This window comes from Peromyscus californicus, unplaced genomic scaffold (assembly GCF_007827085.1).
Source record: "Peromyscus californicus insignis strain IS unplaced genomic scaffold, ASM782708v3 Scaffold_18__1_contigs__length_77618521, whole genome shotgun sequence".
NCBI lineage: Eukaryota > Metazoa > Chordata > Mammalia > Rodentia > Cricetidae > Peromyscus > Peromyscus californicus.
In genome coordinates this window covers 21,945,454-21,960,659 of record NW_026294480.1, presented here as the reverse complement: position 1 = coordinate 21,960,659, position 15,206 = coordinate 21,945,454, and positions in this window count along the sequence as shown.

Sequence of the window (15,206 nt, the reverse complement as noted above, 5' to 3'; positions counted from 1 at the left end):
CACCGTCAAATAGTATGTTGTACAAATGTTAAGAAAGCTACACCTCAGAAGGCAGAGAACTTCTGTCGCCTCAACAAGGCCTGCGCAATGACACCAGTTGAAAGTTAGATTTAATGAGATAAATCTCATAAGGCTCTACACCTTCCAAGTAACTGATGGCTGTACAGCAGTGCTTCTCAACCTTCCTAATGCTACAAAATTTAATACATTTGTGCGTGTTGTGGTGCTACCCTAACCATAAAATCAGTTTTTTTTTTTGCTATTTCATAACTGTAGTTTTCCTACAGTTATAAATCTTAATATAAATGCCTGTGTTTTTCCAATGGTCTTAGGCAACCCCCATGAAAGGGCTGTTAGACCCTCAAAGGGGTCATGACCCACAGGTTCAGAACTGCTGCTGTAGAGAAAGGTAACAATCAGTTGGTGTGAGAGAGGTAAGTTAGTCAACCACAAAGGTCATTCTTAAACACAAGTACATAGTAGTAACACCAAATTGACTCAGAGGATTATGTGCGTGTGTGTGTGTAGGTGTGTGTGTGTAGGTGTGTGTGTGCATGTGTGTGTGTGTGTGTGTGTGTGTGTGTGTGAAAAATAAGGATAATTAACCACAAGAGGTAATGATATTGAGACATAGACCACAGGGCAAGTTGGGATGTGGGGGAGAAGTATAAATGATATAGACATAGTACTCATGTATGAATTTATCTAAAGCATAAAAAAATAAAAGATAGCTGGATGGTGAGGATGCACGCCTTTAATACCAGCATTCGGGAGGCAGAGCCAGGCAGATCTCTGTGAGTTCAAGGCCAGTCTGGTCTACAGAGTGAGATCCAGGAGACACACCAAAACTATACAGAGAAACCTTGTCTCGAAAAAAAAAATAAAAGATATGTTCAAAATAAATAAATGAAAATGTAACCTGTCAGTTTGTCTCCTAAAACTAAAGGCTTTTTTGATGAGCCTGGGAAAGGATGTCAAGGGAGTTTAGACATCGTTTTAAGACAAGAAAAACTTGTGAGATATAAACAAACATTTGACAGAATAAAGGAAATGGAAGATAGTGAGACACTGTATGGGAAAACAGTAATAATGTAAAATATTGATGCTATTAAGTATTAATGTTATTAAATACAGTGGGTCATTTCTTTTCACTTTTCAATTTAAAATTTTATTTAGAACTCACTCTGACTGTTTGATTTAGTCAACAAACTGTCTCTTAAGCAAGAAATTTTATGACCCTAAGGATTCTGAACATTTTCTAAAAAGATATTCTCTACATTGTCTTACCATTATTGTTGATTTCTAACTGCTGATATAACCATTGTCTAGAAATTTTCTTGTTCTGTCTAACATTGCAACCAGCCAAATATGATTACTGAACATACTAACAAGTCTAGCTAATAGGATAAGGCATTTAAATATATATAATATATAATACAACATGTTAAATATATATTATATAATACAACATATTTTATATATATATATTATTTAAACTGATATAATTTTAAAATTGGTAGATTATATTTTGGAAAATTATAGCAAAGTTCTATTTTTTAGTTTATGTTATTTGATCAATTTGAATATTATTTTATTATGATGCTCACCATTTACTTTCTAGTATATTTTGTTCAAGTGGTATCCCTGTTCAACATTTCAGATTTGTGAATCTGCTCTTTCATAGAAAATGATGTCCAATACCAGAGAATTACCCCCATGCTGGTGCTTAACAGAAACTCCTACAGACCACCTCCTTAATGTCTCATTACTCACTTCTGTATAACATTGTCTTCTTCACTATGAAGTATTTCTGTTAGCTAGCTGCTTTATTATGGTCATAAACTGTGCTGTCTCTCTTTCTCTCTCTGTTTCTCTCTCTCTCCATGCATATATATATATATATATATATATATATATATATATCCATATATATGTGAATATATGTGAATATACATACATATTCTAACATTTGTAACTTGAATTTTCAAGACTTTTGCCTTGCAGAGTTGACATATACCAGTAAGGCTATGCACTAATCTTATCAGTGTTTGGTCACTATCATTCCATGAAAGGAACATAATTAGGTATTCATATGTAAAATTATTCATGTACCTATTCTAATGTCTTTGTTTTTAGATGATTCTTCATCAATTGTTTTTCAAGAGTATGCCAAGATGTATGTAGTACAGCTATACTCTGTTTTGAATCTCTCTTTTTTGGTTTTTATTATTTTTTTTTGAGACATGTTTTCTCTGTGTAGTTTTGGTGCTTGCCCTGGAACTCACTCTGTAGACCAGGTTGGCCTCGAACTCATGGAGATCTGCCTGGCTCTGTCTCCCGAGAGCTGAGATTAAAGGCATGTGCCACCACCACCCAGCTTTGAATCTTTCTTTATCTTAACATTATGTATAAATTACTAGTTAGTACAAACAGTAAAAGCTCTTGACATTATTCATTTTTTTAAAATTTTACATACCAACAACAGTTTCCTCTCCCTCCTCTCTTCCTGTTCCCTACTCCCATCTTCCTTTTACCAGCACCCTACCCCATCCACTCCTCTTTGGCTCCATTCAGAAAGGGTAAGGGCTCTCATGGGAGAAAAACAAACAAACAAACAAACAAACAAAAACCCAGCATATCAAGTTTAGGCAATACCATAGAACCTTCATCCAGTAACTGACAGAAGCAGATGCAGAGATTCACAACCAAACACTGAGCCCAGCTATGGGAGTCCAGTTGAAGAGAGGGAGGAAAGATTATATGAGCAAGGGAGATCAAAATCATGACTGGGAAACCAACAGAGACAGCTGACCCAAGCTAATATGAGCTCACAGACTCTAGACCAACAGCTAGGGAGCTTGCATGTGACTGACTTAGACCCTCTGCATGTGGCTGACAGTTGTGTAGCTCAGTCTGTTTGTGGGGCCCCTAGCAGTGGGACCAGGACCCATCCCTGGCACATGAACTGGCTTTTTGTAATGTATTGCCTAATGGATGCCAGGAGGCAGGAGCTTGTGCCTGCCAGTATTCTTACTTCTTCAGCATTAGTGCTTGATAAAACATTGTTGCAGAAGGCACAATACACCTTGGTTTCAACATGCAGGAAAAAAAAAAAGGCAAGTTGGAACTTAGCTGGAAATGTTCACCCTTCCAGCTATCTTTCATTTTCCTGGAAAGTACTAGGCAGGCTGCTGGAGGAGAAATGCCACCAACGGTTATACCAGCTATGAAATCTAGGCTATACAATACTAACCTAGCAATTAAGATACACCCATGGTGCAATAGGGGCCCTACTGCTTTAAGAGTAGCAAGCCACAACTGCTTGGGTTTGACGCCTGATCCAAACAGGATTTCACACATGATTATTTAAGCTCTATGAATAACTCATAGTTGAGGAAGTCTTAGGCCCCAGGAGTGGGGTTATACTGTTGCTTAGCTAAATTTTCATGGATATGAGTTCTAAATATTAAATGGATACCTCTATAAGCCTAATCAGAGAAGGCTGTCTTTATAATGAAAAACAGTGAATGCAGAGATACTTGGCTTCATGAGTTGCTGAGACAGTTGACCATTCAGACTTAAATTGGATATTTACTCCATTCCAGTCAAGAGTTAGGGAACATCATGGGAGAGGGAGCCAAAACAATATATGAGTTGGAAAAGAGGTAGGGGGCTTTGAAGTGCTGTCTTGCGGGCATAACATAGATAATGGAGTCATGACCTCCCAATAGTAGTGGCAGCCAGCAATGGGCCTACAAAATCTGGATCTATCAATGTTAGACTACGGATCTAAGTGGTCTGACTTCTCCCTGAAAAAATCCATGGCCTCTGGTGTGGACCTATCAGGCTACTAGATGAATTCATACCTATGGTCACACATATTATCCTTTTGAAATCCAGTGGTTTTCATTAATAAAAAAATAAAAACAACAATAATACTCATAAATATGGGAATGTAACTAGTATAGAAGAAAATGAGAATAAAACAGAATTAAGGGAAGCTATAGGGGAGGTTATAATAATCAGGATGACTATTATGTATGTATAAAATGTTAATGGAAAAATCAGAAAGAGTCAAAATTATATCTTTATTGGATTGACTTAAATACTAAAGCCTGTCATGAAAATATCATAGGTCAATCAAAATATTTTTCAAAGTAAAGTAATTGAAAAGCCATGGAAAAATAGAGTCTGGTGTACTTCAGTGACTGAGACTGAGCAAGTGTGAATGGAAAAGACTACTCAAGAATTACAAATCCAGGAAGAAATAGATGATGTGCAACGCTACAGGCCTGAGGAGAGAAATCTGTTTAATTGCTTATACCATGAGCAGACAACAGATATGATTTCACTCAGGGTCATTATCTAACTCAACCCTTCTCATTAAATGATTAATTTGTCGTTTGATTGATGAAAGCAGGGTGACAGTGAAACTGAAGAGCATTTGGAATTCCAAAGATAATGTAGTCCTTGAAGAGGGATGAAAAAAAGTATGTCTAGAGGAAGACTCACACATCTATGCAAATGCATTTGAATTGCCGAAGTGATTGTGCACTGAACCTCTGTTTCTAACCTCCAGTTATTTATATCCAGAGAATTATGAGAGCATCAAACTCAGCCGGAAGAAAAGATCATAGACAGCATTTCAGGGTCCATGCTAATTAATACCGGTATTAAGAAAATGATGGTTCAGTGACTATCCAGATTAGTCTATTAAAATAGCTTATGTCCACTGGCCTATGATGGCATAAACTCTAAGCTGATACAATGTTTCATTTTCTACACATATTTACCTCGCTGTTTATTATCCTTCTCTTCCAAAGCACAATGTGCTTCTACAGACCCCATAGGCTTAATATTTAATCATCACTGGACTATGAACCTTTTGAAGACAAGGAATTCTTGGTTAATTTTTATGTCTCCAGATTTCAGATCATTTTCTAGCATAAAAATACGTGTCCACCAAATATAACAGAATGAAAATAAATAGTAAAATTTGCTAGTATAATGACACACAGTATTGAAGTAACAGATTTTTCAATTAGTATTTGAAAATTAGTTTCACAGTGCCCAAGTCCATTACGTACAATTCTAATAACTCATTTGTTAAATGATTCCCTGCTAGAATAAGAAGAAAAACGTTTTCAGGTGTCACTTGAAAAACCAAGGAAATATTATTGAAAACTTGAACATCTGTGCAAAGGTAGAGATCAGGAGTAGAGCCACATCATTTAAAGAAATTTCTTGGGAGTTGGAGAGATGGCTCAGCAATTAAGAGCACTGACTGCTCTTCCAAAGGACATGGGTTCAATTCCCAACATCCACATGGCAGCTCAAAACTGTCTGTAACTTTAGTTCCCAGAATCCTCATACTGGCGTAGATGCAGGCAAAACCCCAATGCACATAAAAAATAAACCTTGATGCAGGGGGAGTAGCTTGGACCTGCTTCTACTGAATGTACCAAGCCCTGCTTGTTGGAGGAGGGAATGGGGGAGTGGGTTGGGTGAAGGCTGGAGAGGTCGGAGGAGGAAAGAGAGGGGGATATGTGGTTGGTATGTAAAATGAATTAAAAATTCTATAATAAAAAATGACAGAAAAAAATTAAAAAAAAAACCAACTTTCTCAGGATATGAGCAGAAAAGAACTTTCTCAGGATATGAGCAGAATCAAACAGTAGGTATTTCTAAAATGTAGGTAGAGAGCCACTATTTGGTCAAGGGTACAGATGTTACCAGCTTCTCCTCTGGTTGAAGGAAATTGTAGGCAGACTTTTCCTTTCCTGACTGCCTGGTCCCTAATAACTGACTCAAAGTATGAATATGAATTATAAATGCTTGGCCAGTAGCTCACACTTATTACTAATTAGCTCTGACAACTTAAATTAACCCATTTATATAGAGTTTATTGTAACAATGGAAATGTTCTTGATACTCAGGTCGAGAAAACAATCACTAAGTTCGAAAGAGTTGTTATTTGTATAGCAAGGAAGCTGTCACAAAAACTTAATTTGACATTCTGAGAGACCGTTCTCAAGAGGTTAATGGAAAGGGTTCTACAGGTGGTTCTGCCTCAGATTTGCCCAGAGTATAAATTATGCTTTCCCCTTCCCACTCCATATCTCATTACAGTAACTCATCAATAAGCGATCCAAAATCTTATGAAAGGGACTCAGGGATATCTACTTGGTGTCATGTCTCACAAGGGGGAGAGACACTAGGTTATAGAAGATTCTAGTGATGATGCATGAAAAAATATTCCATATATCAAGTTCCTGTCAATTCATCATCCATACAGTATTATTTTTATTGTCATTCATTTAAAATATATAATAAAATATTATTTTACCTAACTTGACGTGATTATTCACCATTGAAGATGTATTTCCCAAAGTCAAAATACTAGGTTCCATATTTAGTTATATCAACATGAGTGACACATGTATGCTTAGTCTATCAGTTAATTATTCTTCAATGAACTATGAATCTAACACTGGCTCACATGGTTGTTAAAGAGTCACTTTAGTAATTTAAGTTAAATGTGTACAGACCACTGGCTATTTAATATCTATAATTAACAAAAGCAGGAAGAATATCTACATATCTCTTATTATTATTAATGGACTGTGTGACTATAATTTTCTCTATAATTTTTTATTGCTGCTGATTAATGTTTCCTTGTCCTTATTTGTTACCTTAGTTGGTTAGTACTTCTTCACTGGAGAGGTAAATATTATTTTTTTTTTCTGATGTGGCTTTACTATTAATAGCCCAGAGAGGTTAATATTATTTTTTTTCTGATGTGCGAAAAATATTAATGTTAATTTTCAGCCCTGCCTATGCTCACAAAGCAAATTTTCATTGAATTTTTTTTGGTCTTCACTGGGCTTTCCACATCTATGTTAGCATATGTTTCGATTTTCTGGCTATGGGATGGGCTAAGCAGAACATTCTATTTGTTGCTGGTGAATAGCACATGTTCCTTTTCAGAACAGCCCTCAACTGCACCAGCCGTTACTACCTCCTGTGTCATACCTGAGCTGACAACAAAACCTCCTTTCAGGAGCAACGATGTAGGCCACGATATACGGAAGTATCTCCACCACTTCTCTGAGCTTAAGCACACTTTCTGACATTGCGTATTATGAATCCTTTGGCCAAAAATTATATATAGATGTTACCAAAAGCTGTTGTGGAAATTTTGAAGGAAATGCTATTAGGAAGAAAAACAAACATATCCAGTTAACCTAAAACTATAATTTCAAGTCATTTTATGTCTATAAGGAAGGGTTCACAAGTAGTTAATATCTCTCCTCATGATAAGATGAAAGCCAAGTGAACACTGAGGTAAATGGTTTCAGTTTTGTTTTCTACTAAAAAGAACAATAGAATGAATAACTGGATCTTGACAAATTTCCTTTGTAAAACTTCAAAGTTTCACAGAATATCATAGGTACTTCTTTGCCTTTGGCCCCTTTTATAAACTTCATATTCTTATGGATAATATTGTTATTGGGTCTTAATATTTGTGGAAATAATATGTAAGCTTCCCCTAAACTACAAAGAATCCCTAAGTAAAAATCGTTTACTGTTTGGAATGCCAGATGTAATGTGACATTATTGTTAAGAGACACGTCAGCAAACACTTCCGTCAGTGGGAAGCCAAGCAATGCTTTAGGGCTGTAGAATGTAAGGTCTTCTCTGTATCTCTTAGACATTCATACTATGTATAAACAATTCATATTAAGTATTCATCATTGTAATGTGCACTATGTTTCTACTGCTGATCTGAGTGTTCTCTTTGAACCTAATTTACTATCGACTCACTTATACTAAAAATGCTCTGGAATTTATGGGAATTAACAGCAAACACTAACAGTGTTTTTACCTAAGTGGAAAGAGTATGGACTGTAGAAAACCAATTTCTATCATGAATCCTGGGGTAGCAAATTAGGATTCTTGTGCATAAACAGAACTGTTTAAAATCAGCTATTGCTCGATTTTGTAGTTTTCAATCTTGCAGTCACTGGAAGTTGTTATGATAATCAGAATTACTTCATTCAAGGCATTAATGGTCTCATAAGGTTGTCAAAAGTATGCTGATTTTTACATATACATATTTACTTCCCCCAAAATAAATATAAATCATTCCCATCCATCCGTGTAACAGTAGAGCAGACAAAGCATGCAAAGGAGACAAGAACACAATCTTGAAAACACTATGTCAAATTTAAAAATTTTAACAGAATTATGCTTAAAGTTTTACTGGAACAAGAAGTAGACATTTCTATTTTTCTTGATTAAGGAGAATTGATCTAAAGAATGTTTCATTTGAGCTAAATCTTAGCGGTTGAATGTGTGTTTTCTCATGAGAATAATCTGGAGGTGAAATGTTACACAAGGAAAGATTTAAATGAATAGGCAAGCTTCTGGGTCAAGTGAACAAAATATAAAGTAAAACAGAAAGTGACATATTTAGTTACCTAAAAGTTAGAGCAAATGACTCAGACTCAGTCATATGCAGAGTGAAGGGAATTCTTTAACATAACAAATCACATAAGCTAGTCATAAAGAGATGCAATAGTAAAGGATACTCAAGATGTGTAGGTTTAAATGAGAATGTCCTCATAGGCTCACATATTTGAATGCTTAATTCCTAGTTGGTGGAATTGTTTTAGGAAATATTGGGAGCTGTGGTTTTGTAGGTAAGTCAATGGGGATGGGTTTTGTGGATTCAAACCCATGCTAAACCTAGTTGTTCTCTTTCTCTCTGCCTGCATTTTGTGGACCAGATATGTGAGATGTATTTGTGTGTGCATGGGGGAAGTGTTGTGTCTGGTTATGTGTGGCTATGTGTGTGCATTTTTGTGTGTGTGTGTGTGTGTGTGTGTGTGTGTGTGTGTGTGTGTGTGTGTGTGTGTGACTATGAGTATGTGGCTGTTTCTGTGTACATACATACCTACCTACTTAGTGAGAATGTTATATTCTGGTTATTCAGTGTAGATGTTGGTTTTTCATATAATTTAAACTTTAAGTAAGTACTAAAACTAAACTCCATATGTAGTTCTTTTTTTTTTTTTTTTGCCCATGTATCATTTTCTGAAGGTAGATAGAAAAACTAGATTTGCAGGATAGATGACACACAATTTGGAAAGCAAAGCAACAGGGTAGGAAGGTTGTACATACAGGACACCCGCAAGTTAGAGTATTTGAACAAACGTACTTAAATTTCACATTAAATAGCATGTGTTCTTTTAAAGGCAAAATTTGCAGTGACTAAGAGCACAGATTCAGACATAAAATGACAGCCACATATTTTATCATGTGGACACAGATCTAATTGAAAAGACACCCCCCTGACACACACAAAACCAGCAAAGATTTCAGTTGTTCAACTAAGTCACTGAATGTCAATAACATCTAGAACAAACAGAAGGGATCTGCTCTAAAAACCTTAAAACAAAGTCTCCACAGGATCAAGGGATAAGTGCAAACTAACAAGACACATATTAGCACTCTTCAAAAATAGTCTGAATTCAGAAAAAAGTACCCTTCACAATGTGTAGTATAAAATAAAATGATTTTAGTATGTTGAGAAATAAACCTCCAAGACAACAAACTGGTGGTAAAAGTGTCAGGACTAAAACAATGTGTATTGTTATTATAATTTGGCATATACTTATTTTAATATATATTTATGTATATATTTAAGATATATTTACACACAATTTATATAATATGTTATTACTAAAATTTGGTGTATATTTATTTTAATATATATTTATGTATATATTTAAGATATATTTACACACTGTAAAATGTGTATATTTACTATATTATATGGTATATATATATTTTCTATGTTATTTATACTAAACATGTCAAGGAAAGTTGGAAGAAGATAGATGGATATGATTAAAATATAGTACATATTTAATAAACATAAAAATTAAAATATATAGTATACTGTATGTGTATGATGTATAGTATCCATGTATAAGATATATGGGGTATAGAAGAAAGTATAGTTTATAATTTATGCCTCCATAAAAACATTTTGGCCTTGTTTTATGTATTATAAATTCTAATTTACCATCTATAATAATATAAATGTATATTCTTTCTCAAAATATACTAAAATCCATTTTCATCCTCTGTGGAAATCATCAGAAAACATGCAATAGAAACCATAACAAAGACAATTCCAAGTGAGAAAATTAAAGGAAGAAAATAGCAAATACAAAGGATGCCAGGGAATGGGAAATAAAAGCAAACGGCACAGAAAACTAAAGAGAAGAAAAAGAAGAAACTTTAAAACCAGCATATCAGCAGTTATATTAAAATGAAATGGCCCAATTACTAGAATTCAACACAATCGATCTTTGATGGTGCTGGCTTGATGGTCCATCCACAGCTGATACATCACAGCTATTGACACTCAGCACTTTGATCAATCCTGAGACCCTGCATGGACCACTCACTATCCACTGCAAGAAAAATTGTCTCCGACTCAAGCAGAGGGCAACACAAGTCTACTGGTTAAATGTAAATATTTATCATGTAGACCCTGAATGTGTGACTATTTAGCAAAACTACAGTAGCTTCTCCTCTACTGCCTATAGCCTCCCCAGTCATGAGATCTTGCCCAGGTTTATACAAACATGAACAGCATCATATCCAATTGGAACCCTCATAAACTTCATGCCATTTTTCACTAGTGAATATGTCTTGGCAGCATACCTACACCATCCAATGCTCAGAGAACTTTGTATTTTAGGGAACAGAAAGCGTGTAAGAAGTAAAGTGTGGAAAAGGCAGCTGTGAAAGGTTGTTGGCTTCTGGACCTGGCATGGCAATTGCATGCATCAACTCACAACAGCTGCCGTTAATCTGAACAAGTCCTGCATGAAATCAAGCTAGTTAAAAAATGCCATCACAGATAAGGGACTGAGGCAGCACCCACCCCCTTGTAGGGATCTATTGCTGTTGTTGGCTTCTGAGGGAGCTCAAGCCACTCTCCTTTGAGATTGCAGCAGCTGGCAGCTTGATCACATTCCAGTGAATGAGTGCACACCCATATGCAGGCTAGTTGCATTAATTGCACTCAGGTGGTTATTCATGAGAGCAAACAAACAAACCAACAAATAAACAAACAAAAGAGACATGAAGCTGGGGGAGAGGTGGGGTTGGAGTGCTGAGGGAAGGTGGATGGATATAACTATAATGTACATGAAATAAATATATGGAAATTTTGAAGACTAAAATCTATTATTTAATTTTTTAAATTAATTTCCACAATGATTCTTGGAATAAAATTGATAGTCTCAGTTATTCTAAATGTAGATACATTAGATAAAGTAAACATAATCATATTTAAAGTCAAGAACACCAAGAGTTATGCCCCACTGTAAAACTATATAACATATACAGGTCTTGGATGCTTAATATAGATTAAAATAAAATAATATGAATGAAATAAGATGCAAAGCTAATGCTGACAGGTTGTCACTGCTATCAGGAGTTTTCCTTTCTGAATCTCAATTCTACACCAACAAGACAGTGTGCTTTCATGTTGCTCCTTTCAGGAACATGGCAAATGAAATTTGAATTATTCTTTTTGGTTTCTAAGATAACAATTTTCTAAGATCCCATTCTCTCAATGCAGAACAGTGATTTTTCTGATTTATGCAAACCTCCCTTCATATTATGTTACTGAGTTCATATATCATGCACAGTCTCAACCAACATCGGCATCTGTCCTGGTTAATTTTATTGTCAAGTTGAAATAACCAAGGGTAACACTACCTAGATCAGAATGGCCCATGATCATATCCATTGGACTTTTCCTTGTTTATTAATTATTGTAAGAGGGATTATTAGTCAAGTGGGTCTTGTCTATATAAAATAGCCAGCTGAACACGAGCTGGAAAGAGCAAACCAGTAAGAAGAATTTCTCTATGGTTTCTGTTTCAATTCCTGCCCAGACTTCCTTCAGTGACTGACTGTGACTTAGACTTGTGGAAGCTGAAATACACAGTGTCTACCACAGCAAAAGAGAAACAAACTAGAACACTATTTAATGCAATTCTAAATTTAAAAATGAACTATAACATGGTATTTTAACTGGGTGTGATGAGCCACTAATTCTGGCTAGGTGACAAACTGTAAGAATATGTAATATAACATAGAGTAACACAAAGCAGGTAATTGGTTCTAAAATAAATTTTAAGGTATTCTGTGACTTTGTTCTTTGTAGAGGCACATCAATTTGTCTTAAAGTTATTTTCCCGTGTTTTCACTATTTAATGCACCACAGTATATCAAATAATTATGTGCATATATATCAATCAAAGTAAATGTATACTTCAAATAATAAAATACACATTTTTAAATTTGTTTCCAGTTACTTATATCCTGATGCTTAACTGAGCTTGGTAGCACATACCTTAAATCCCCAAACTCTGGAGTCAGAAACAGGTGGATTTCTGTGAGTAATAGGCCAGCATGTTCCACATAGTATGGTGATATTTTATTTGTATTAAAATGTTATTTGTATGTTAATAAATAAAGTTGCCCGGGGGTCAGAGCTATTAGCAAGCCATAGGAAAGCAGGGCAGTGGTGGCGTACGCTTGTAATTCCAGCACTTGGTAGGCAGAGCTGGGTAAGTCTCTGTGTGTTCAGGGATACAGCCATTATTGGATACACATGCCTTTAATCTTAATACCAATCATGGAAAACCTGGAGGCCTATACAGACAGGCCGTGAGGAGGCGGTCATGTGGTTGGGTTTACAACCAATGAGAAGGCAGGACAGGAACTCTATATAAAGACTTTAACACAGGGGTAGCTCTGGTTTGGAGAGGTAGGACCACCGCAGGAGGAAGGGTAAGGTTTTAGCTCTTAGCTCTGACCTCTTGGCTTTCTTCTTTGCATTGGTTCTGTGTTTCTTACTTAATAAGAAGGTTGGATACATCTACAACATAGTAAGACCATTTAGGGAAGTAGAGATGTGGGAGCTGATCAGGAAAGAGTTGGGGGAAGGAGTGGGAAGTGAATACAATAGAAATACAGTGTATGATATTCTCAACGAACTAAAGAAACTATATTACTAAAACAACAAATAAGGAAAAAACAAAAAATACCAGATTTTCTGTAGTGACAATTCCACTTCCTCATCATCATTGAAAGAAACAAAGAATAATCTTGGTGTTATACACACATATAAAAACCACAGGAATAAAGTGAAAATACCTCAGTAAGGCAATTCTTCTGTAAAGCGGGTATGCCAATACCCAAATCAGGTGAGCAAGCACACAAAGACAGAAAGATCACAGCCTTTTATACTAATTCTGGTTGACTGTCTTTTTCTCCATCAGCTATGGTAGACCTCAGTCTTTCATGATTGGCTAATTCTAGTAGAAAAGTCGGGGAAAAGAAAGTGAAGGAAATTAGAAAGCTGTTGGCTACTAAAATCATTCAGGTTTCCAGAATGCAAAAGGACTATTGTTAAACATGTTTTAACAGGTGTGTGGGGGCAGGAATTAAAACATTGGCCTAAAAGTTTTACTAGGTAGGGGAGTTAAAAGATTTTCAGAAGGAGATAAGAACAGCTGAATACCTTGTTCTAAACAAAAATTTTACCATATTTCAGAGAAAAGCCTGACATTTGATGTTTCTTACATTATTTCCTTCTCTGTTTTGTGAAGTGACAGGTTATGAAACATTGAGTAACTGCCTGGGACCACACAGCTTGCAAGTGACAGAATTTGAAATTATTGTGTTGTAGAATATTATTTTAAGGTGCATCACTTTTGTTTATGTTGCATTTGTTTAGCTCTGTGAACTCTGTTTACTTTGCCTAAAACACCTGATGGTCTAATAAAGAGCTAAATGGCCAATAGTGAGGCAGGAGAGAGTAACAGGTGGAGCTGGCAGGCAGAGAGGGTAAATAGAAGGAGAAATCTGGGAGAGAAAAAGAAAGAGCAAGAGAACAAGGAGAGGAGGATGCCAGAGGACAGCTACCCAGCCACCCAGCTACACAGCCAGAAATGGGGTAAGAAGAAAAGGAAAGGTATACAGAAATAGAGAAAGATAAAGCCCAGAGGCAAAAAATAGAAGGGATAATTTAAGGTAAGAAAAGCTGGCAAGAAACAAGCCAAACTAAGACCAGGCATTTATAAGTAAGACTAAGCCTCTGTGTGATTTGTTTGGGAGATGAGTGGCAGGCCCCCAAAGAGCTAAGTGTAAAAAAATCAAACAAACAACAACATTATTTGGAATGAGGGGGAAGGCTGGGAGAGCAGGAGGAGGGGAAAATAAAGGAATCTGTGGTTGGTATGTAAAATGAATAAAAAAAATTTCTTAATTAAGAAATAGTCATAATTTTTCTCAAGTGTACAATTCAGTTGGAAAATCAAACATTTGTGTCTGGAAGATGAAATCTGATAGTCTGTACATGCTAGAACCGGCACATCAGTATGTTCAGTCTCTTCTGGGCTGTAGCAATGGTAATTTCGGCACTGTATGTTACCATTTGAAATCTAATCCTTGACCCGTAGAGCAAGAAAATTCATTTATAATATTATGTTCACTGTGAGGCTCAGAGTTAAGTTTATATATAATCTGGCTAATATTATGATTGGCTATTAAAGGTTGACAGGGTCTATGTGTCTGTGTTTATGTATGAGATGCACATGTACATGAATGTGTTTCTGTGTGTGTAGGTATTCCATACAATGGTACTACAGGCGGGCCAACACATGCTCTCAGCTTTTACATGGGTTAGGGTTTCTAAACATCAATTCTAATCTTCTGAATTCATTTTCCTAGTCTCCAAAATTAGTAGTTTTATTATTCAAAAATAGTATGAAGTAATTAGTCTTGTCAACAAAAATCCAGAGTAGGATATCGAGGGTGAAAGCTGAAAGATCAGAGAAGCAGAACAGCAGCCACTAGACTGAGACTTCTTGCCAAGATCTGAGAACTGATGGGGCTATCCTGTCCCTGCCAATCCTCAGACTGAATGAGCAGAGATCCTGTCTCCACCTACCCTATGTTGCTGTCTCCAACTTCCTAATACTGGGATTAAAGGTGTGAGACACCACCAACTGGCTCTGTTTCTCTTTTAAACTGGTTCAATTTTGTGTGGTCTAGGGTGGCCTTGAAGTCCTGATCTTCCTGCTTCCTCCTCCCAAGTGTTGGGATTAAAT